Here is a 24,111-nt window from a genome sequence, read left to right on the forward strand (position 1 = left end):
TCCTTCTCCCCATGCAGACCCTGTGCACCTTCCACAGCAGCCTGAGTGAATAAATGCATCTTGTAGATCGTGTTACTAGCCAGAGGCCACAGGACCATCCTTTCATTCCATAGCCTCCTGCTGTTGAGCAGAAATCCATCTTTTATTATACGTAGGGCCATAATTCCAGAATCTACACTCTTCCCATCTCTTGGCTGCCTGCAGACCAAGAGACCAGACACAGGAATAAGCTTATGTTGCATGTCAGTACAGGGTACTTAACGTGGAGCAGATAAGTGCAGCACAGAACATTTAACAATTAAGGGTGCTGAGCTAGTCCAATTTATAGCTGAATTTTATTGCCATTTTGTTTCTGTGTAACAGGTCTGTTAGCCTATTACCTTCTACCCCCGTCCCGTTTTTTTCACAGTTGCTATCTGGTCATCCTAATTACACTGGTCTACAATTTTTGAGAAGTTGTCTGCTTCAGAGATAAAATGTGCTATTTATTATGTATTTTGATGTGCTGAATTCAAATATGACAATTAAAACAATTGATTGGCTACTGTTTCTAAGATATTTAAGTTTTTACATTTTATGTCTATGTATATTGTGTGGATAGTAGAGTTTTAATCATAAATTGTAAACCTAGGTCTTTTCATGCGTTTATGATTGCTTTACATGATAATATTTCACCTGTCCTGTTTATGTAACACTTTAAAAATCAGCAAAAGGGTTATATAAATAAAATTTATTATGAAACAAAAGGCAAAAAACAATTATGTACATAGTTTAGTCCTATTCAGTGTCTACTCGGCACTTCGTGGCTTGTCTCTTGTATTCATTAAATGGAGCATCTCTTGTCACTGTCCAGCAATAGTCTGCAAGCATGAGACTGTCTCTGTAAATCCAGTTAAATTACCAGTCATCATGACATCACACCATTCACTTCCCCATCTCTATACATGCCATTTCTCACTATCCTTTGCATGTAGTCCTGAGGCAGTTTTCAGCTCATTTGAGATTATTCATATACCACTTTATTTTATTTAATTTTATAAGCTCAAATGGAGACACATTACATCTGTTGCATTCAGCTAATTTTGCCTTTCTGTCAGAATAAGCTATCAGTGTTTGTCTGGCACAAAGTGAACTTCATAAACAAAGCCAATCTGTTTATTGCTAAAGATTCTGTTCTTTTCTAGATACTTATAGATATTTTCTCTCATTTGTTCCATTACTTTTCTAGGGAGAAAATTCAGTAATTGCCAGGATCATTCTTCTTTCCTGATTTAAAAACTGGTACTTTGTTTGCTTTCCCCCCCAACCCTGTGTTTTTGCTGTACTCAACATTTCAAAGATGATTGTTACTATTATGATAAATTCATTTGCTAAATTTCTTAATCCCCAAGGATGTTTCTCTTAATTTCTTAGTATGTTTGTCATCTGGATGCATTGATGTACATGTTATTGCAAATTGTAATAGTATTTCCTTACCTGAGTTGTAATAAATTTTTAAATAAATCTCTTCTTTATTTTTAGTGTCAAACATTTTTTTAAAAACTAGTACACAATCATTACCATGTTAGAATCATCAATGATTTTATCTCCCCCCCCCCCCCCTCTTTCCTTTAGGCCTTGATTCAGCAAAGCAGTTAAGGTTGTGCTTAACTTTAAACTTGTTCTCGAGAGCTTTGCTGAAGCAGGGCCTTATTAATGACCTCCTATTGTTACTTTTTCTCTAGTATTTTTTTCACCTGCTATTTCTGTAAAATCCCTTCTTTTTCCTGTATCCTCTTTCAGTAAGAAGTACCCATTCTGCAGTTCTTTGTGCCATTATCTGCTCTTTTCAAACCTTAATTGACCATGTATTCTTGTTCGGTTGCTTCCCCTTTTTCTATTTCCAGTAAAATGTTCTTTCTTTTAACTTCACTGCTTTAACAGTTCCTTCTATTCTTTTTTGAGAGGAACTGTAGCCTGTTACACTCTAATTATGGTGTCTTTCAAATTTTTCCAGGCTTCTTCACACTAGTAGATTCTAATACTACTTTCTATTGCACATTTCTTTTGAGGTTTCATAGGACCATTGTACACCCAACTTTTGTACCAATTTAATTATATTGGTTTAGGGATTGGTATAGGTAAATCTTTGTAGCCCTTTTAGTAAATTCATTTCTAAGCTGATATAGTTACAATGGAACAAAAATTGAATGTAGACAAAGCTCCTGCCACCCCAAAGCTTGCTTTCTTGATATCTAGCACTCTCTGAACCCAGTTCTTCTTATGCTGAACTCAAGTAGGTCTTGATCACGGGTATCTCAAGTTTATCTCAATCTGGGCGGTTTCTCCACTGGTTGTCTTATATAGTTTCTAAATCATAGAATCGTAGGACTAGACGATTCTTCAAGAGGTCATCTTGCACAGTCCCCTTCACTCATGGCAGGACTAAGTATTATCTAGACCTGCGGTTCTCAAACTTTAGCAACCCAAGTACCCCCATTTTGATTTAAAAAAATTTGCGGACCCCCCAAACCCCCTCTCAGCCCCAGGCCCCACCCCCACTCCACTCCTTCACCAAGACCCCACCCCCACTTCACCTCTTCCTGCCCCTGCTCTACCCTTGCCCTCCACTTCCCCGCCTCTTTCATCCCCCTCCCTTGAGCCCGCCTTATCCTCACTCCTTCCCCGAGTGCGCCCCGTCCCTGCTCCTCCTCCTCCCTCCCAGCCCCTCCTACATGCTGCTGAACAGCTGTTCCATGACATGCAGGAGGCACTGGGAGGGAGTGGGAGGAGTTGATCAGTGTGCTTGGCCATGATTCCTCCCCTTACCCTCAGCGCGCCCCGTCCCCGTTCCTCCCTCTCCCCCCCACAGTGCCTCCTGCACGCCACTGAACAGCTGTTTCCAGGTGTGCAGGAGGCACTGGGAGGAAGTGGGAGGAGTTGATCAGCAGGGCCCACGAACCCCCTGGAGTACCCTTGTGATCCCAGTTTCAGAAACGCTGATCTAGACTATCCCTGACAGGTGTTTAACCTGCTCGTAAATCTCCAGTGATGGAGATTCCACAACCTCCCTAGGCAATTTATTCCAGTACTTAATTACCGTGACAATTAGGAAGTTTTCCTTAATGTCCAATCTAAACCTCCCTTGCTGTAATTTAAGCCCATTGCTTCTTGTCCTATCATCAGAGGTTAACAAGAACAATTTATCTCCCTCCTCTTTGTAACAACTTTTTATGTACTTGAAAACTGTCATCATGTCTTTCCCTCAGTCTTCTCCAGACTAAATAAACCCAATTTTTTCAATCTTCCCTCATGGGTCATGTTTTCTAGACTTTAATCATTTTTGTTGCTCTTCTCTGGACTTTCTCTAATTTGTCCACATCTTTCCTGAAATGTGGTGCCCAGAACTGGACACACAACACTCCAGTTGAGGCTTAATCAGTACAGAGTAGAGCATGAAACCTTAAGCAGATCTGAGATCACAGAATCAGGACCCAAGGATCTTTTATACAATTTCATGTCCTCTTTAACAAGTTGGAGTTCCTCCGGAAACAAAAGGTAATTAGGATGACTTTGAAGGAGGTCCATCACTATATTTAGCTGTACAATTTGACATAAGGCAATTGGCTTTTTCCTTCACCATTCACAGATGATCTGCTACATTTCAAAGAGACATGAATACAGAGCTATCCCATGTTTACAATTCATTTAAATACCAGGATGTTCTTTTGATCTCTGAATTAACAGAATACAACATAGACACGGAGTGTGGATTACATTTTTGACCCTACTCATATATATGTAAAAACACAAACATCATATCCCCACATGTCTTTTGAGGGTTATTTATTTTGCAGGATGTTTACTCTGGCCATGCATCACAAACACCCATCACCATAGTATAAATGAAAAATTGGAAAAGGTGTTTGATTTTTCTGCACCTTAAAAATCCATCCAGGGAAGACTCAAAATATCACTAGATGAGTTTTCAAATGTATTTGTGAAGAGGAGTTTATTCTAAGTAATTCCCTTGGGCTTACTTGTAGTAACAACATGTTGAAAAGAAGTACTTTGACCTTACATTGTCATGAAATGAGTTGAGGAGGTGTTTTGAATAACAAAAGAGTGTATCTATTCATTTCTGTTACAGAGGATCAATGCTTTGCTTTTAGTGCCTCTCAGCTAATTTGGCACTTTTTAAAAACTTCTCTAGACATGATTAGGTATTTGACGGGACTTCTAAGAGTAGACATTTCCTATCTGTGTGGGTGTGAGGTGTGGTGGTTTTGTTTGTTTTGTGATAAGAAACTGCTGATTTTACCCACATAATAAGGTCATTAGTTGCTCAGAATCCAGACCCCTTTCGGAACTTTCCCAAAGCTTAGGGTGCTCTGAATTGTTGTTTGGATCAAAATTGAACCAGGATCCAGGGTTTTGTTTTGGACCCATCTCTTCTAATAACTAAAACAAAGTCATTCACTCCTAAACATATTCTTGGCAAAAATGCCTTTTTACTATGTAATATTAAATGTATATTTATTTGTGTAATCAAAAGTATGCTCACCTATAGTGTGTAATATAAATAGTGTATTTGTGTGCAGTATTTAAAATATATTGTGGTGGCCACATTTGTTTCCAGTTTTTCAATAACCTTGTTATGATGGAGCCACCATGGTATTGATAGCTGAGACAGAATCAGTTAATTTTCATTTCTGTTAATGACAGTTGCATCTGATCTTTACAGAACTGCATGGCGTGAAAAGAACACTATAATCAATCTCTCCATTTTCTGAGACTTCTTATATCTAAATGAGTCTTTTGAAGTTATGAAATGGTGCATCTGGCCCTTTTATGATAAGACTTCTCTGTCTGGAATTTAGTGGAATTAAATTCTTTCTCTTTCCATCAAGCGAAAGTTAGATTGAGAATATTAATTCTCTCATATTTCCACTGGGTGTAGTGTTATTCTAGAATGAGCTACAATTATGTCCCTGATGTTCTGTTTAAACAGTTGCAAATCTTTGCCATGTCCTACTAATAATTCCCTTTAATTCTTTTTCTATCCCAGATCTGTTCTGTAACTTAGAACTCTTAGTAAAGTGAAGATGAACACAGCATTGAAGTGTCCTGCATACTTTGAAAAATGGTGCTAACCTTGGCCACACTGAGAGGTTCAGCAAGCACAGAGAGGAGGTCAATATTATCATTCAGATGTAATATACTACAAAAGGCGATCAGTGCCCTTAATGTTAAATCCCATATGCTGTGTTATGTTTACATCTCTATATTAGAATAACATTGCTTTTATATAACATCAATATTCCACATCTAAAAAGCCCTGATAAGAGAGCAGCAAAGAGTCCCGTGGCACCTTATAGACTAACAGACGTTTTGGAGCATGAGCTTTCGTGGGTGAATACCCACTTCTTTGGATTCACCCACGAAAGCTTATGCTCCAATATGTCTGTTAGTCTATAAGGTGCCACAGGACTTTTTGCTGCTTTTACAGATCCGGACTAACACGGCTACCCCTTTGATACCTGATAAGAGAGCAGTTATCTTAAATCCTGCAAAAATTTACTCATGTCAGTTGTTCCATTGGTTTCATTGGAATTATTCACACACCTAGAGATTATTCCCATGAGTAAGAGTCAAGAGCATCAGGCCATGATTTTTGGGAGCATTTATGAATGATTAATAATAGTTTTTTAAAAACAAGATATCTCAGTGGATATTAGAGAGATGTAATGATGATCTTCCTTTAATGTATTTCTCTTCTAATCGTAGAATACACAGAAGGATTATCAAAAATATCCTGTGGTGCTGTTAATATAAGAATTGCCATACTGGGTCAGACCAATGGTCAGACCAGCCCGTATCCTGTCCTCTGACAGAGAGTGGCTGGTGCCAGATGATTCAGAAGGAATGAACAGAACAGGACAATTATTGAGTAAGCCATCCCCCGTCATCCAGTCCCAGCTTCTGGCAGTCAGAGGTTTACGGACACTCCAGAGAATGAAGTTGTGTCACTGACTATCTTGGCTAATAGCCATTGATGAACCTATCCTCCATGAACTTTTCTCATTCTTTTTTTAACTCAGTTATACTTTTGGCTTTACCACATTCCCTGGCAATAAGTTCCACAGGTTGACTGTGCATTGTGTGAAGAAATACTTCCTTATGTTTATTTTAAATGTGCTGCCTATTAATTTCATTGGGTGATCCCAGTTTCTTGTATTATATGAAGGGGTAAATAGTGTTAATGTACTTCATTGCAAATAGGAGTCTGAAAATTACTTCTTGTTTTCACTGGTTACCTATGACAAAATCCGGTTTAACCTTTTCAGTGTCTGTATAGTTATCAAGAACTAAACTAATGAACATTTCCTTCCTCTGAGATGGCAGCTTTGGTTTTTGGGCCATGTACAATGTTGTAGGATTTATAGAATTGGTGGAATTCTCAGACTGTTGAAGAAACTGTCCACGTCTTGATACAAGTTAATCAAGACCGCCAAAATCTGCTCTATTACATCAATAAATGAGAGCAAAATTTGACCCAGTAAGCCCGCCCTTCCTGAAAATTAATCACTATTGATTGTCTGAAATTTACAAATGAACCTCAGTGACCTCTTCAGATTGTATTGCACCTTCTAGGCACTGCCCTGCACTGTGGGTGGAGGAGTGTGGAAAGCCAGAGACTCCCCGGGGAAGCATGGCTGCTGTGCTAGCCTTTCCCATGGTGAGATGTGCTCCACTCCACAGCTGCCAATGCCTCTCTTCCTCCCCGCTCCTTTGGGGACCCTATCCACAATCTGTCCTTGTGCTCAGGTGAGTGTAAAAATGGTGATTGTGTGCTCTCCCTGCACATGGATCCCAAGAGTGGGGCTTCTTGCGCTCTCCCAGTTTGCTGGTCAGGGCCGTCCCTAGACATTGTGGTGCCCTGGGGGGAGGAGGAGAGCTGGCCCCAGGCCTCCACAGGGGAGGGGGGGCATGGGGCTGCACCCAAGGTCTGTGGGGGGCAGGAGCAGGCTTGGGGAGCAAGGGGGAACCACCCCCCAGCACGAGTCGGCAGAGTGGAGTGGGTTGGGGCCGGGTCGTTCCACTTTCTGCCGCTTGGTGATTGCAGGGCAGGCCTGACCCCGCACTCATGGGGCAGCAGGAAGTGGAGTGACCCGGCCCCAGCCCACTCTGCTCTGCTCCCCTGGATCCCAGTCTTGGGACTTGGTGGGCAGGAGAGAACCGCTCCACTTCTCGCCGCCCAGTGAGTGCGGGGCCGCCCGACCCCTGCTGCAGTTCCCTGGGACATAGCTCAGGGGAAGGGTGGAGTGGGGGTGAGGCTGGAGCGGAGCAGGGGTGAGAAGAGGCGGAGCGGGGGCATTGGGGAAGAGGCGGGGTGGAGCGGGGGTGGGGGCAGCTTTCCTGGCCAGCTCATCCAGCCGGGGGGGATCGGGCTGCCTGCTGGAACAGCAGGTAGCTGCATTGTTTGCGTATGGGTAAGGATGACCCTGTTGCTGGTCTGTGCAGAGGCAGAACCCAGTGTGACTCAAAACTTCCTGAAAAGCTATTTTAGCTTAATATGTACGTTCTCTATTCTTTTAGTTGCCCAGCCTTTCTAGTGATCTGTTCTAGTCTCACTCACTCCCACGCATCCTTCTTGATTTCAGTAGGTTTGCACAGAGCGTACCTGAAAACAGCCTATAGCACAGTGGTTCTGAAACTAGGGCCACCGCTTGTTCAGGGAAAGCCCCTGGTGGGCCAGGCCGGTTTGTTTACCTGCCGCGTCCGCAGGTTCGGCCAATCGCAGCTCCCACTGGCTGTGGTTCGCCGCTTCAGGCCAATGGGGGCTGCAGGAAGCAGTGGCCAGCACGTCCCTTGGCCCGGCAGGTAAACGAACCGGCCCGGCCCACCAGGGGCTTTCCCTGAACAAGCGGCGGCCCAAGTTTGAGAGCTACTGCTATCGCATACACTTTGTTCATGTTTTCAAACTTTTCTCAGCAACTACAAGGGCTAGAAACTTACTTTTTAAAGGAAACCAGGGGTTCTCATGTGATCACAGGACTTCAGGAGCTGGGGGTTTAAGAGAACATCAAATATGACAAGATTGACAATAAAATCATGAGAACTGGCCACATTAGCTAGGGCAGTGGTGGATTTTCCATCTCTTAGTGTCTTCAGATGAAAACTGGATACCTTTCTGGAAGATATACTTTAGTCCAAGACAAATTACTGGGCTCAATGCAGGGGTAACTGGGTAAAACTGAATAGCCTGTGTTATCCAGGATGGTTTCTAATGGTTTCTCAAGGTTTCCAGCTTGGTGTGTGAGATTTTTTTATTTATGATTTCAGCTGTCTAATCATTTTGTTCATTGCTCCATCGCTGACCTGCGTGGTTATACATCCACCATCAAAATTACCTCAGCTCCAGTTGAGTTCCCCAGTGCAACAGCCCAATAGCCTTCCATACTAACACAGGGAAAACAGAATGTTGTGTTGTCTTGTAAGAAGAAACGTATGGTAAATCATACTCAAGTGCAAAGCAGTAGATCTCCATCAGTCACGCTAAGAAAAAAATGAGGCCGGAGATCAGTATAATAGTTCATCTTTCTATATACATAAATCACCAAGCTGAACAAACATAGAGTGACTAAATGTTCCCTCCACCTCAATGTGCAGAACTCATGGCACCTCCAGCTCTTTCCAAATTTCAACTCTCTATTAATAAACTTAAGAGGATCCTTTCGAGAGTCATTGTCACCTGTCTTTAATGCTGCTGAGGAGACTACTGCCACAGCATTTCAAAATCTCTAAGCTGCATCTCTGGGCTAGGTCTTCAAGTTATCTCAGCTAAGTCATTTTGCCGAATGAATATGTATTAAGCAGGCAACTAGGTGCAAATCAAAAATATGATGTGTATCTACAAATATGGAGTGAGATGTGAAAACTCCTGCCAGTCAGATTTTTGCAACAAGAAAATTAACTGGGCATTTCTTGCAAGTCTAATTTTATGATAGTCTTAAAACATTTTGGAGCGAACATTTTTGTTTGCTTTTCCATGTAGTTCTGCTGCATATGTGGAGGCCATGAATATATATTAAAAATATATACCCTATTGTATTTTATAGTGTCTGTGTACATTTCCAAGTATCTTTAAATTACATATTTTCTTGTCTTCCCTTCCTTTGAGATTTTGATCATCCAGTATTATTCTTGGAGCTGGTAGCACCACCTGTACTTAAGGTTGCCTGACAATTCTCATTATAAAACCCGGGTTTTATTTGTCTATAACAGAGATCGGCAACCTTTGGCCAACGGCCCGCCAGGGTAAGCACTCTGGAGGACCGGGCCGGTTTGTTTACCTGCTGCGTCCACAGGTTCGGCTGATTGTGGCTCCCACTGGTCACAGTTCGCCGCTCCAGGCCAATGGGGGCTGCGGGAAGCGGCGTGGGCCGAGGGATATGTCGTCCCGCAGCCCCCATTGGCCTGGAGTGGTGAACCGCAGCCAGTGGGAGACGCGATCAGCCGAACCTGCGGATGCGGCAGGTAAACAAACCGGCCCAGCCCACCAGGGGGCTTACCCTGGCGGGCCATGTGCCAAAGGTTGCCGATCCCTGGTCTATACGTTTGCCAAACTTCAATCTTTTGAGCAGAAGTTTTCCAACTGAAATTTTAGTTTTTGTGTGTACCTGTATTGATATTAAGGTAGGAGATCTTACCCATTTTAGCCTATAGATATTTGAGATTTAAAAAAAGTTAAATTTGTTCTTTCCAATTGTTTTTGTTCAATGTTGAATTTATGTAAAAGCTATGTATGTAGATGTTATAGCCACTTTTCATTAACTTGTTTAATTTCTGGCATCTTTAGCCTGCAATGCTTCCATTTTTTTGCCTATACAATTCTGTAAGTGGGCAAAACATCCTTTTATGTACATAAAAAAGAACATCTGTTATGGCTCAGGAAAACTATAACAGTACCCAGGTAATGATAGTATAGAAGAAAATGTAGTCATTTTCCTATTTTCTGTGATTCAGCAACCTTAGGGAATCACCACTTGGCTATTAATCCATAATCAATTATGTAAAAGGAAATGCCACCATGCTGTGTGGCAGTAGTGTTATCAATAATGCATCGTACTAGCCAATCGCATGCTGTCACATCTCCATTCAGTCTATAAGTAAAAAAAAAACAAAAACAAAAACCCAGCCCTTGCACCTTGACAGTGGATTGGTACATAAATATTTTCTTTATTCTGAAGTGTTCTGAAGAAAAGTTCCTCTCACATTCTTTTATTATGTTGTACAGCAGGGAAAGTATGGACTGCTGGCCCTTCTGGCATTATTTATGGCAAGGGAAAAAACTCAAAACATTTAAGTGCTCATGCTGTGAGTTCCAACTGAGTGAGGAAGATGTGAGATGTTCTGACAGGCCAGTGTAATAGAATTCCACTATGTAGAGGAAGCATGTGGGTGAGATGGTGGGGGAGGGATGCAAGATTCCAGGTTTTTACAGAAGCAAGTAGAATTTTCAAGCTACTTTTATTCTTCTAGGAATCTACTGATGTAGCAAACTGTTTAATGTCCTGAAAGTGACAATGAAATTTGAAATATGATGATGCTTATTAGCAATGAAACAAGAGGCCAGAACAATGTGTTCCTTTGTCTGACTCTTCAGGACAAGCTCTTTTCTTTGACATATATAACAAAAACCAAATTTGAAAACAGAAACAAAATCAAATTAGAGTTCACAGTAATTCGATTTCCTGCAGTAAAACTAAAACTAAATCAAACACCATTGTGGGAGATTTTCTTACAGGTGCAAGTTTTTTTTTTCCCTAGGAGAGAAAATTGAAGTAACACTTGTTCCCACTTTTAGAGAGTAATGAAAATGTAAACTGAAGACTCATTTGTAAATGATAAATTGAGCTGTGATTATGTTAAGTGGTATTAGTTATGGTATATAGCAGTGAATATAGCTGAGTCAATTCTGCCCTCAGCATCACACTTCTGTTCATTATTCTGCACCATCAACTACAGCAACTGAATTCAGGTTTATCTCCTTATTGCACGGGAGTGTGCATGAATATCAATGGTGTGGCTTTCCTATGTCTGTGATTTAAGATGTTTGTATTGATGTATCTTGTTTACAGTGAGCATTTTTCATATTACTTGGGCAGGTTAATGAAGAAATAATGTATAGTTCAGGGGAAGAAGCGGGGACAGACATCCCCTAATGTATGAAATACTTAAAGGATTCCTTCGATATCAAGGATGCATGATTACGTCATTCCTCTCAAATACTCCTCCTCCTCCTAATTTTTGTTCATTATTATTGTATGGCCTTTTAAAGCAAAACTTCCCGCTTTACTTGTGCTTGACTTCCATTCTGTCTGTGTTGCAGTATTCTTGGGTACAGATGAAGTGCAGAATCATGTTAGCTTGTTCAGTGTACTTTTCTTTTAGTAAATTCCCATGTAAGATTACAGCAGCTGTGCAGAATATGGTGGCTCGTAGTAACCATCTGATCTTTCATTATTTGAGGATGTACTGTGAATTGGAAATAATAGCACATCACTCTTCAGTTTGTTACCCTTGTCCCATAGCACCACCAGGAAAGGTAATGTAGACAGTAGCTTCCAGCATATAATGAATTGTCAGCACCCTAGAGCATCCACCTTACCATATTGTGTTGAGGCAGCTCTTCTACAGTAAGCAGTGGAAATGAAATTACTAAGTTGTGATTCTTGGGGGACTTTAACTGTGCAGGAATTACACATAATACAGCCTCTGTCTAACTACTTACGGAGGATGAGAACTTGAAAACACTGGGGCTGACTGTGGTTAGCACTCCAAATGTAATGGACCAAATCTACAATGGCATCATTGTCCCATTCATATGTCCCCTTTATTCTCTGACTTTCACTCGCCATAAGTCATGGTTTTATACTGAATATCCCTGTAATGTTAGGTCAAATTCAGTTTAAGTGTTATGTGTGCACTGAGTATGGAAAGCACTATCTCACTCTGGTCATGTGCTCTGGGTTTATTTTCAGCACACTGGCTTGAATGATAATCTTCAGAATTAAACATCACTGGGCTCTGGTCCAAATCACAGATTCAGACTGCATTTTGATACCAACCAAAACTGCAAAGGAATTGTTTTCCTGTTCTGGTCCAGCAGAAGCTTAATCTTGTCAGACAGTTGTTTTTACAGAACTTCCAACTTAAATGGTGGAGATCTAACAGGATCACAAGATCTTAAGATTGCAATGTATTAGGAGTGAAATGTTAGGAGAATGGCTTGTAAGTGGTTATAACTATAAGGGCCAAAACATAATTACAGCTGCAACTAAACAACTAGCCAGCTGGGAATGTATCTGAGCCCATCTTCATTCCCCACTTGTAAGTGCTGCAACTAAACTCTTGCCATTTAATATACATGGGATCTCTACAGTAGAGGTTATTATAAGTGGGACTTGTAGCACTGCCTATTATTAAGGTTGCCAGACACTTCCCATTTTCAGGCCCTAATTTCAGTTGTTTATAACTTGCCAAACTTTAACTGTTCAGATTGGAACATTTTGTGGTAGGTGTCTGCCTTAGACTGAATTTTAATGGAAAATTTCAGCCCAAATGGATCTGCTATTTCTGAAAACGAGACTAGTGAAAAAAGACATTGTTTTGCTCAAGCTAAAAAATTCTTGTGACCTTTTCTTTGAATAGCCATGACTTGCTGCACAGAGAGACAGGGACGAGAAGCTGGGGGTCGGGGAGAGGCACTGAGATTGGATGAATTGGAGCCAGTGGGGAAGGAAAATGTGCGTGTGTTGTGGGGGAGGGGTCAGAACTGGAAGGCTGGGTTGGGAAGAAAGACAGATTGGGTGAGGAGCCAGGAGGGGAGGAACGGGGAGTGGCTGGACAAGGAGACTGTGGACAAAGACCTAAGGGGTTGGGGCTGGGGGGGAATGGACGTGTCTGGGCAAGGAGACTGGGCAAGGTATTGGGGCTGGAATGGGGAGCTAAGAGGGGTGAGACTAGGATTTGGTGGGAAAGGAGTCTGGGCTAAGAAGCCTGTAGAGTGGAGACGGGACTCGTTAGGTGAGCAAAATGGGACTGGGATGAGAAGCCAGTGGGCGGGGGGAGAGACAGGACTGAGAGGGGGACAGGGTGAAGAGAAAGAAGGGGTTCTACTTACGGCGAGAATAGGCAAAAGTGTCTCTGCCCTCTCCAGAGGCTGGAATGGAACCCAAAATTCCAGAGTCTCACTATTCCTCTGATGTCAATGTGATGGGATCCCCAAGGTGCAACCTGGATTGCGGGACCGCTGAGCCCTTCAAATCCATCAACCCAGGCTGCCTCTCACACTGTGATGCTGATGTCAAGCTACAAACCTCTGATAGGCACTGCACTTACACAGACATCCACAGGCAGTGGTTCACCCAACTGTGTTACATGAATGATCTCCCAGCCACTCGTGAACCATCAGTAGAGAGGCTCCAGTCAATTCCGTCCAACTCCCCAGCCTTGCACCCCAGAATTTTATCGTACTGCACTGGTCAGAAGCCCAGCCAGTGTAAGATGATTAAGTAGTTAGTCACTCCCTCAATGTGGAATGGGCACATGCTAGTCTTTGTAAACTGAGCTGCGATTTACCAAGCACTTCAACAAAACACGCTGTTTTAGGTATAATATAAAACAGGTTTATTAACTATAGAAAGATAGATTTAAAATTATTATAAGTAGCACACATAGAGATCAGAGTGTCATAGTCAGTAAATATTTGTGAACTCCTTGTTCCACAGGACTCCTGACTCATTCAATGTACACAATGGATCCACTAGGCCCTATGGGACTGAATCAGGGTTATGTGGTGAAGGAGACTGTGGGATCCCTACTTCATTTTTTGCAGCATTTGGAAGGTGTGTAGTGAATGCGGCAACTGATTGCAGGAAGAGAAAAAAAGGTGTCATGGTTAAGGCAGTTGAATGCTGCCCAGGAGAACTGGATTATGTCTGTGCTTCTGCTGCAGATTTCCTTTGCGATGTTGGGCAAGTCACTTAAACCAAACTGTTCACAGGTGATCACTAATTCTATGTTCCTTATTTTTTGAATGCCCAATTTGAGACTTATTTGCAGAAGTGCTAAGCACTCACAAGTACAACTGAAGTCATTAGGAGCAGACTTTGAACATATAAAGTGCTATATAATTCTAAGTACTGTGAAAAATCAGGTCATAGGCATCTCAGATTGGGCACCCAAAACCAGTGGATATTTTGACCTTAATTTTCTATGTCTCAGCTCCCCATCAGTAAAACTGGGATGATACCATCTGCTCACCTCACAAGGGTATTGGTTACTTCTCCTGTTGTTGCTTAGACAGAACAAAGGCCATCTAATGTGTTATGCACCTCCATGATGTTCTGTCCTGAGCCAAATCTGGTGCGTTACAGGGTAGAATGCCTGTGAGGGACATGTTTCTGTTGGCACTATCCAGCCATCATGTTTTAGGTCTTCTGGGGGATCTTTTCCATTCTGCTTTCATTGGGTCAAAGTCAAAGATGATTCTTGCATGGAAGTTGGTAGGCATTCAGCGCAGGTACCACCATAGAGAGCATTCGGTGATTGTTTAAGAGAGTGGGACTTGTTTAGTTAGAAAAGATCTCTTCATTTTACTTGAATTCATACCATTTTATGTTTTTGGTCATTCAAATATGCTTCATCTGAATGGTGTACAACTGATTTTCAATCTTGACAGTGACAAGACATGTTTCAGTCCCATAGGTCAGAACACTGAACACCAAACCATTATGTATCTTCAGCTTCATCTCTTTACTTATCAGGGCGTTTGGTTTGTGAAAGACATTCTTGATGAGGCATCCCATTACTGACGACACTTTTGTAGTGCAGGTTTCAAGTTCTTTCTTGATGTCCCATGCTACTGACGACAGAGCGGAGGTAGGTGAAATCACTGACAATCTCTGCTGAATGGTCTTCCACTAAGATGTTAGAGCCCCCAGCATGTTCAAAGTAGCCAACCAGAAGAATTTTTCCCCAATTAATTTTCAGACTGACTTTTGCCAGTGAGCTTTCCAGGGCTTCAAGTGTCACAACTAGCTCATCTATTGATTCAGCAACTAGTGCTACGTCATCAGGGAAGTTCTTACCATTAAGGTGCATGCCTAAAATGCATTTACTTAGTGTCTGATCAAGTACAAAGTCTATGATGGTATTGACATGTTTTGGGCTGGCAATGCATCCTTGTTGAACACCTGACCTAATTCAGAAGAAAGCAATTTTTTCCTATTTACAAGTATGCAGCTTGAGGTGTCATCTAATAGGAGATGGAACATTCTATAGAGCTAGTCAGGGAGGCCTGCAGGTTTCAAGATCAGCCAAAGAGATTCCTTGTCAACAGAGTCAAATGCAGCCTTGATATCCACAAATGAAGTGTGAACAGGGCATTTGAATTCTTGTGCCTTCGCAATAAACTGGCACACTTTTATGAAGGTTTGCTCCATTGCGGAAAGGCTGGGATTGATGCCAGCTTGTTGCAGTATTCTCTTGTTCCTTAGGATTCCAGCAGGTTGGGCACTGTGAAGTTAAATTTTATTAATATTTGTGAAACCGTGAGACACTATAGTGAAGACTTCAATTAAAAAATGCCACAAGGAAATTAATAATTCTGTCTTCAGAGCAAGGTTTGAATAGTGTTTAGTAAATAATGCCTGGAGCCTGTGATACAGCAGGGACAGAGGGTAGCAGCAGAGTGATAGATGGATGGTATATAAGCCTCAGGATGATCAGGGCCTTATTCCCTGTGGACTGAGGAGAGGTTACTACAGGTTAATTAAAGCACCTGGAGCCAATTAAGGCCCTGCCAGAGACCTAATAAAAAAAACCCTGCTTCAGTCAGACAGGAGGAGGGAAGGAGAGCTGACCATAGGCGCCGACTTCCCCTGTTCCTGGTGGGTGCTCAACCCCCACACCGCCCCTGCCCCACCCTTGCCCCCTCCCCATTCCACCCCTTCCCCAAAGTCCCCGCCTCTTCCCACCCACATTCCACCCCCTGGCCTATCTCTTCTCTCCCTCCTCCCCTGAGCGCGCCGTGTCCCCGCTCCTCCCCCTCTCTCCCAGAAAGTCCTAAGTGCCACCAAACAGCTGTTAGGCGGCAGGAAGTGCTGGGAGGGAGGGGGAGGAGCGGGGACGTGGCACGCTTGGGGAGGAGAAGGAGACAAGTTGGGGAGAAGCTTGGCTGCCGGTGGATGCAGAGCACCCACTAATTTTTCCCCGTGAGTGCTCCAGCCCGGAGGAAAGAGGGTAAGAAGCCCGACAAGCTGAAGGGTCTGGGACCCGGAGTAGGGAGCAGACCCGGGTCCCTTCCCCGCTCCCCTTCTCTCTTGCACGAGGGCACTAGCAGAGCCATCAACTCCCAAGAATAGGAGCAAGGGGCGGCACCCTGACCCATCACACCAAGGAAAAGTGTGGAACCCACCATAATAGCGTCGGCCATTTGCCACAAGCCACACACTGAAGAACGAGGAGAAAACAAAATATTGCATAGCTGCTCATTCAATGAGCACAGTCTATTATGTGCACTGAATAAGGCCAATAGGCCTGTGGAAAAAATAGTATATGATCACGCAATTAAAGACACCGTCATAAAGCATACACATAAGAGGGCCAAATTAAGGTTGTACAGGCAACCTGAATTCTGGCATTACCTAATCTTTTGAGTGCTTGACTTCATAACCTTGATAATGATCTTTTAACATATGCATAATATTGGTATGTATGTCAACAATATATTCTTTGCTTATTTGGACAGTCTTTCTAAAGGTATGGTACTGGTAAATACATTCATTTGGATAAAAGGAGGGATCTCAGTGCTTCTTAAAAAATTTAAAAAGTGTTCTTCAACCATTTTTTTCAAACTAGTCTAGGCTCCTGGGGAGGCAAGAATTTGTTCTTTTTGGTGTTGGTGATTAAACAATGTACATTTGTATAACTATCATAAATATCTGTAGTTTTGTTAATCTTTTTGTGACTAAAATTCACAACTTGAATGGTGCTGCAGCACTGGGCTCATTTATTCCTGAAATAATGCACGTGCTAAAAAATAGTATGCATCTGGTATGGAAAAAACTCCCTGAGAAAAGCTAGCATAGCAACATAATCTGAGCGCTGGAAAATCCCAGAAAAGATCCATGCAGCTTCTGAGAGCAGAGTAGAAGATGTTTCTATTTGTGTGTCGTTATTGTAAGAGGTTTCAATGTGGGGTATACGCAATTATAGTGTAGAAGAAAACATTGAAACATTCACTTATTAAAAAAAAATATTTTTAGGGAATAGTTTGTTGTGCAGGAATATCAAACTGAAAGTAAACTATTTAATCATCAATATTCTTAAAAATTAAGATATTTTTGCATCCCTTTATGCCACTTTTGTAGAAATTTTACCAGTTTCCAAAATAAAAAGACTCAGGGGTTAAGCTTTATATTTTGTACTGCTCGCGGGGAGGGGGGGAGGGAATACAAAATGAGATCTCTTGTTTACTCAGTCCCAGATACTATGACCTAGTCACTTTCTCTTTTTCCTTTGTTTTACTCACTGACTGAGAGGATAGGCAGCCTCTACTGCTGTGTGTGATTTGTACTCATTTTTTCTAGTCAGTATTTGCCAACAGTAATAAAAGGGAAGAGTTATGAAAAAGAGGCAGCAAAGTGTTAGATTTGATTCCTTTTTGGTTTATTGCTTAGTTTTGTTTTAGTTTTTCTTTAATATAAAGTGGTGAGGAACATCTGCACTGCACACACTCATGTTGGTAAGCCAAGTGGACAGATATTGAGTATATGTTTGTTTGTTTTTACCTCAGGAAGCTCAGGAGATTTCAAATGCCGCTAAGTGTTAGCTAAGGTACTCTTTAATAGTTTGCAGGAAACTAAAATCTGTAGACATTACCCACAGTAAAACCTAAGAAAGGGTTATTCTGGAGCTCTCTTTGCCTCTTCACAGTCTTGACACCTTCTTGTATTTTACATCAAGAAGATGGTTCTGTGAATAAGATATATGATACATGCTGGGTTTGTGATGAGAACCACTCTCTTCTGTAATCCTGTTATAGCGGAGACTGCCACAGTAATCCAGTAATCTTATTAAGAAGAATATTTTACAAGGAAACAAATTTGGCTTTATGGAATCGATCCTCCTATCAATATGTTGGTGAGTGATGCAGGTTCTGTAATTCCTATTAATGCAAACTTCCCTTTCCTCTCACATTATTATTTATTATTACTACAGACCCCTATTAGCATTGTATCTGTGCCTACAATGGGACAAAAACTTCCTATGTGTTCTGCAGGTTTTTGTAATGAGTTGTGTAGAAACCATTCTGTATAGCCCTAGTTAAAACATCCCAGAAACATGGGGCTTTTCTACATGGGGCTTTAATCTGCAGCTTTTTGCTCTGTGCCTGGTAACATGCAGTACACAGGCCACAGTAAAAGTGTGCACATGGGAAAGCATGCCCTATGTCGATGCACATTTTTGCGTACACACAATGGTGGTTTGCTGCAAACTGCAGATGTAGCATTTTTGGCGGTTATTCCATGCTGAGCAGTGTGCATTTGTGGGATTTTTCTCACTGTGTATAGTGGAAGTGAGGATAGTTCAGATTTTTTTAAAATCCCATGATTCATCTCTCTCTGCCCTATGCTTCCTTTCTGGGTAGGCTAACACCATTTTCTAATTGCTGTTGGTCAGCATGCACCCAGCAATATCCATGCACTATGCTGGCAATCTCAAATACACAGAGGCTGCTTGGGCTGAATTTCAGCACTCAGAGATGGATGAATTGAACTTGGGACTTTACCTATCACACCTCTGGGCAGATGATGTGGCAGCAGCAGCTCCTCCAGCAGCACCCGAGACTTCAGCAGCAATGGAACCGGAACATGGACGAGAAAGAAGAGGAAGACACCAAGCATACTGAGCAGCAATGTGGGCTAACTTCCTGGTTTAAATAGTTGATGTGAACCAGTCAGGCTGCTGCAGGGTTTTGTCACTCTGACCTCTTTGAGCAGTCCTTCCTGTGGTATCTAACACTCCAGGAATGGGTGGGTGGTGCTTCATCTGGCTCAACATGGAGATGTTGGTTACCCAGGATGCCCCTCCCCAACCCCAAATTCTAGACCCATAGATCCTTACACCAGTAAGCTGTACTGTCCAGGGGGTGCAGAATATGGCTGGGTGTTGGTTTACAGTACTGTATTGCCTGCTGCCTTAATAGTAATATGCACTGCAAGAGGAGATTGTGGCTCCAGGAATTGCCTCTATATCACAGTATCTTTGACCATGGCAATGCTTCCCTTGGCCACTGCAACAATCTCCCCTGGAAATCTCCTGATCAGGTTATCCCTCCATCCCCAGATACTGCCTCCATCTCTCTGCATTTTGGGGGGTGTTTGGGGACTCTGTATTGATGTTTGCAATATTTCATCACGACTTTTCCATTTTCTCCCTTTCATATTTGCCAGACTATCCTTGAGGGTCTGGACAATGCAGGTGCCATAGCTGTGGCGGTATTAAAAATAAAAGACAGGCGGTTATTGTTCAAATGCTAGGGAGCCTGTGCTAGCACTTTTTTAAATGCATATCTAGCTTTACCTCCCTGAGATTCTTCCCAGTCTTGGGAGAACTTTGGAGATGGTAAGTGGTGTGTGCATGAAGAAGGCTATATTGGGATTTCTGTCTGTGTTTTGCTTTACAGTTGTCCATAGGGGGAGCATTGGGAATTATGTTCCCTGTTTGGCTTTGCAAGCTTTTTTGTGCCTTGGAGGTGCTTATTTATTGTCGGTGGGATTCGCAGGGTGAAACAGGGGATGAGCTGGTTAGTAATCCTTCCTACATCCCCTTTAGGCTCTCCATGATGTTACACTGGGCAGGGGATTAGGAGGCAGAGAATGGCCTTGTTCAAAAAGGCAAAGGGCAGACTAGAAGATACCTTGTGAAATTATTCCACAAGAATAACGTCTCCCCAGAAGTGTTCCAGGAGTGGAAGGGAGTCACAAGCTATACTGGGGTAGGGGGGTGGCTGTGCAGCTATTTCTCAGAATCTCTGAATCAAAATTGAGCGGTTTCTCAGCCTTAGGTTTTGCTTTATTTCCCCTGAAGACATGTTTAAAGTGCAGAAAAAAATAGATAGGAGTATGTAATGATTACTTGAAGCACTTGCTGTTACCAGTCTGTACAAATGTGTGTTACTGGGCATTTACAGGGGAGCTGTAATCTTTGTAGCTTTTAAGAGCATGCATGTCTACCCAATGTAAAGTGAGAACATTAGGCGAACTTCTTTTCTTGTAGCAAGTGATTTAATATTCTTTGAATTTTAATAATTATTAATGGAGATATCCCATCTCCTAGAACTGGAAGGGACCTTGAAAGGTCATCAAGTCCAGCCCCCTGCCTTCGCTAGCAGGACCAAGTACTGATTTTGCCCTAGATCCCCAAGTAGCCCCCTCAAGGATTGAACTCACAACCCTGCGTTTAGCAGGCCAATGCTCAAACCACTGAGCTTTCCTTATTTAAATCTGCCATGGGAGTTGGTGGGATAGAGGCTGTGGACATATAGTGCAACTGACAGCCATTTTGAGGTGGCGAATGGGGCTTTTGTGGGGCGGGGGAGAAGGGAGGGGTGACATTCGCCAGCAGGACTGCTGAAGGAAGGGAAAAGGAAAAATAAATACATGGGCATGTTCTCTCCATTGTGTGGACCTGAAAATAATTGGTAGTTGGGGCTTTAGCATGAGATGGAGCTGATTGCTTGGCCGGAGTAGCTGCCATTTTGGAAAGGTGTACATTGGGAAGGTGCACAAATGGACAGTATGAGCCAATGGAGGGAGGTGGGGACCTCCAACTCAGAAAGGTTTCTAGCTCATATCCACCTACAGTGGCTGCAGCTGAGCCACTGGGGCACTTGGAACAGAAGCTAGCATGGGAGTAAAACATCGTCATAATACATTGAAACATAATTATTACCAAAATTATATTAAAAGATTTACATGCTGAGGTTCCCTCCATAGGATCAGCCTCCTTAGTCCTTATTCCTGGTTGCTGCCTGGGAATCAGGCTCGCCTTTCACTTGGTCAGCATCAGTGCCCTAAACCCCAAAGAGATCCTGGCTTTCTGGGGAGATCGCCTAACTTCCCTCTTGGTGCTCATCCTCCGATGAGTCTTGCTGCTCATCCTTGGGAGAGCCGGGCAGAAAGCAGCCACCAGGCTTCACAAGGTGCCTGGGTCGTGTGGTTTGGTAAAATCCTGTTGAGCGCCTCAAAAAATAGACAGGTTACATGTCCCCTGCTGGACTTTTTCCTATTATCCCTCATTTTAATGTAGGTGCTCCTGAGCTGTTTGCTCTTTATCCAGCACCGTTCAGCATCCTGGTTGTGGCCTCTCATGGACATCTGTCTATCAATGTCCACAAAAAAGTCTTTATTCCAGTGGCTGGCTGCAAGAGCTTCCTGCACCAATCAGGGGCGGCTCTAGGCACCAGCAAAACAAGCAGGTGCTTGGGGTGGCAAATTACCAAGGGCGGCACAATGCTGGAGCCCCAGCTCCAACCTGAGGCAGTGTCCTGGGCTGGATCCTAACCGTCCTGTTGTTCCCTGACCGGGTGCCGCCGGGGCTGTGCAGCGGGGCAGGGGGAGCCAGCTCAGTGGGGAGTGTGTCCCTGCCGCTCTCCCACGGGCAGTGGCCAGTCCCCCTCATCTTGTGTCATCCATATGCAAGTGTTTTCAAACTGGATTAATTCCATTTAGTTCTAGGGTGGCATTTAAATATTTTAATTATTATATGATTTCTTATTTACAAGCTGCCAAGGAGCTTAGGTCATTATAGACTGTAGTAATTGATCTATCATGATCTAATGGCTTTTATTACACTCTATCTAGCATGCATTTGGTTTTTGTATTAACCTGCTGGTGGTGGTGTTCTGCTTCTGCTTCAGTCATCCATTTGCAATGGGATCTAGTTTCAAACATAGTGGAAGTTATGCACAGCAATGTGTCTAAAAGGCCAGGGTCTAAAAAGTCATCTGAATTTGCTAAAAGGTTTTATTCAGTGCAATAAATGAATGCTGTGGGTGTTATTCCGGAAGATGCCCAGTGTGTTCAGCTCCTCGTACACTTGGAGCTAATGGTAATGAGCAGCTTGCAAGATGTCCATCGATTTCAGGACTAGGACATTCATTTCTTTGAGCAAACAGGAGTTTGAACACATTTTATTATAATGATTACTCAAGAAGGATCCTAGAGATTCCTGCTACACCCACCACTGGTCACTCTTGTTTTCACTTCAGAAGATTTACTTCCTTCATGCTGTGAGTTCTACTTCTTGTTTCTTCATGCTGTGAGTTCTCTCTAGTCTGTTCTTTAGTGGGGTTTTCCTTAGGATATAAGTATCTTCCAAAATTCAGGCTGAGGAATGTTGCTTCACCCAATCAGCTGTCACCCTGGAGGATTTTACCAGGGCAGTAGATCTCTTAAGATGATGCTTGGCTGCATGTTCCAGTCAGAGCAAGTCACAGGGTAATCCTCAAATAATTATTCTTTCAATATAAATCCCTCTCTTTCTACTTCTCCTCTTAAACTATTTTTTAAAAGTCATGTCTATAACAATAGCAGCCCTCACATTATAACAAGGAAGTATTTTCCCCTTAATTGGGCAACATACTCCTTCATGCAAAATCTGTCATTGGCAGATATCCTTACTGGCTATGCCCTGAAATGCCTGCAGGATCATGGGCTTTGTAATTAATTGGGAAAAGAGCAGCCTCTCCTCACCACAGAGTATTCTGCACATAGCTGTAAAAATAGATTCAATGTAGAGGAAGATGTTTCTGTCACAGGAAAGGATTCTTTGATTGCAGAATTGACTAAAGATGAAGAAACAAGAAGGCTGGCTGCTTGATTGCATACAAACAGGGATTGCTCATAATTGTCTTCTAAAATCTAATCAAGTTTTAAATAATGTTAAAAAAACAAACAATAAATGTAGGTGATAAGCATGCACTCTTGAAATGGTTCAGCTCCAATCTGGAAATTGATTGGTTATCACTGCCATGATTGAGTGATTAGCAGATCCCCTCTATCACAGAGCAGCTTTTCTTTTGTCACCAAGGGTATGTCTACAGTGCAAGTGAAGCTGATAGTAGTGCAGGTAGCTATTTTCCTGCTAGCTTTAATCTAGCTAGCATAGGTAACAATAGCAGGATAGACATGGCAGCATGGGCTTCACCATTGGCTAGCAACCCTTCTGGGGTGCCTGCAAATGTGTTCTGGTTTCTAGCCCCTTCTGAGGTCTATGCTGCCACATCTACATTCTTATTGTTACCTGTGCTACCACTGCTACCGTCACATCTTTACTTGCAATGTAGACACACCCTCAACGACTTGGATGGTTTCCTGTTTTTCCATCTTACAGAACATAAGGGGAGCTACAAAAACTATTTATAGAAAATTGGTCACTGTCACCCGGCATCATGTTCATTCTGTCGGACCACGCGGTTGGGGTAGTCCCTGAGTTGTCAGATGGAAAGGAACAGAATTTCTCTCTTCTAGTTCCCTGCCAGACAAATCATTACAATGGCTGCAAGCCTGGCAAAGTGAGGTGTATTCTTAGGACATAATTATGTCCTTGTCATTAATGGGAAGAGGGTGCAGAGTGGAATAGTAAAGAGAGTATTGGTAAAATAAAGGACAGAGCAAATACCACGAATACAGACAAAGGAAAATTGTAACCATATAACTGAGAGAGAATCGAGAAGTAGTCATGAAAAGCTGGTTAAGTTACACAGTCCTGTTGTACAGTATAACATACTGTAAGTGAGTCCATTGCGATAGAGATTAAAAAGAAAGCAGCACTGGCAGCACAAACGTGGGGTTAGAAAATAATTATGTACAGCTAATATAATTTCAGATTGTAAAAAAACATTGAGATAAAACAGAAGGCAGGAGAAATCTCAAACATACAGGTAAGTAGACACAGAGATCAGGGTATAGTTATTATGCCAAAGATTATTTGACTAGAATATGTTCTGCAATTTAGAATAATTTCTTTCTGCATACTGAGACCAAGTTGTTGTTT

General features: G+C 42.4%; 1 protein-coding gene across 5 annotated transcripts in view; it reads left to right on the forward strand.

Annotated features, from left to right (window-relative positions):
* PLD5 (phospholipase D family member 5) overlaps positions 1–24,111 on the forward strand; it is a 254,942-nt gene that overhangs the window by 203,109 nt on the left and 27,722 nt on the right. The window lies entirely within an intron of this gene.

This window comes from Malaclemys terrapin, chromosome 3 (genome assembly GCF_027887155.1).
Source record: "Malaclemys terrapin pileata isolate rMalTer1 chromosome 3, rMalTer1.hap1, whole genome shotgun sequence".
NCBI classification, from domain to species: Eukaryota; Metazoa; Chordata; order Testudines; family Emydidae; genus Malaclemys; species Malaclemys terrapin.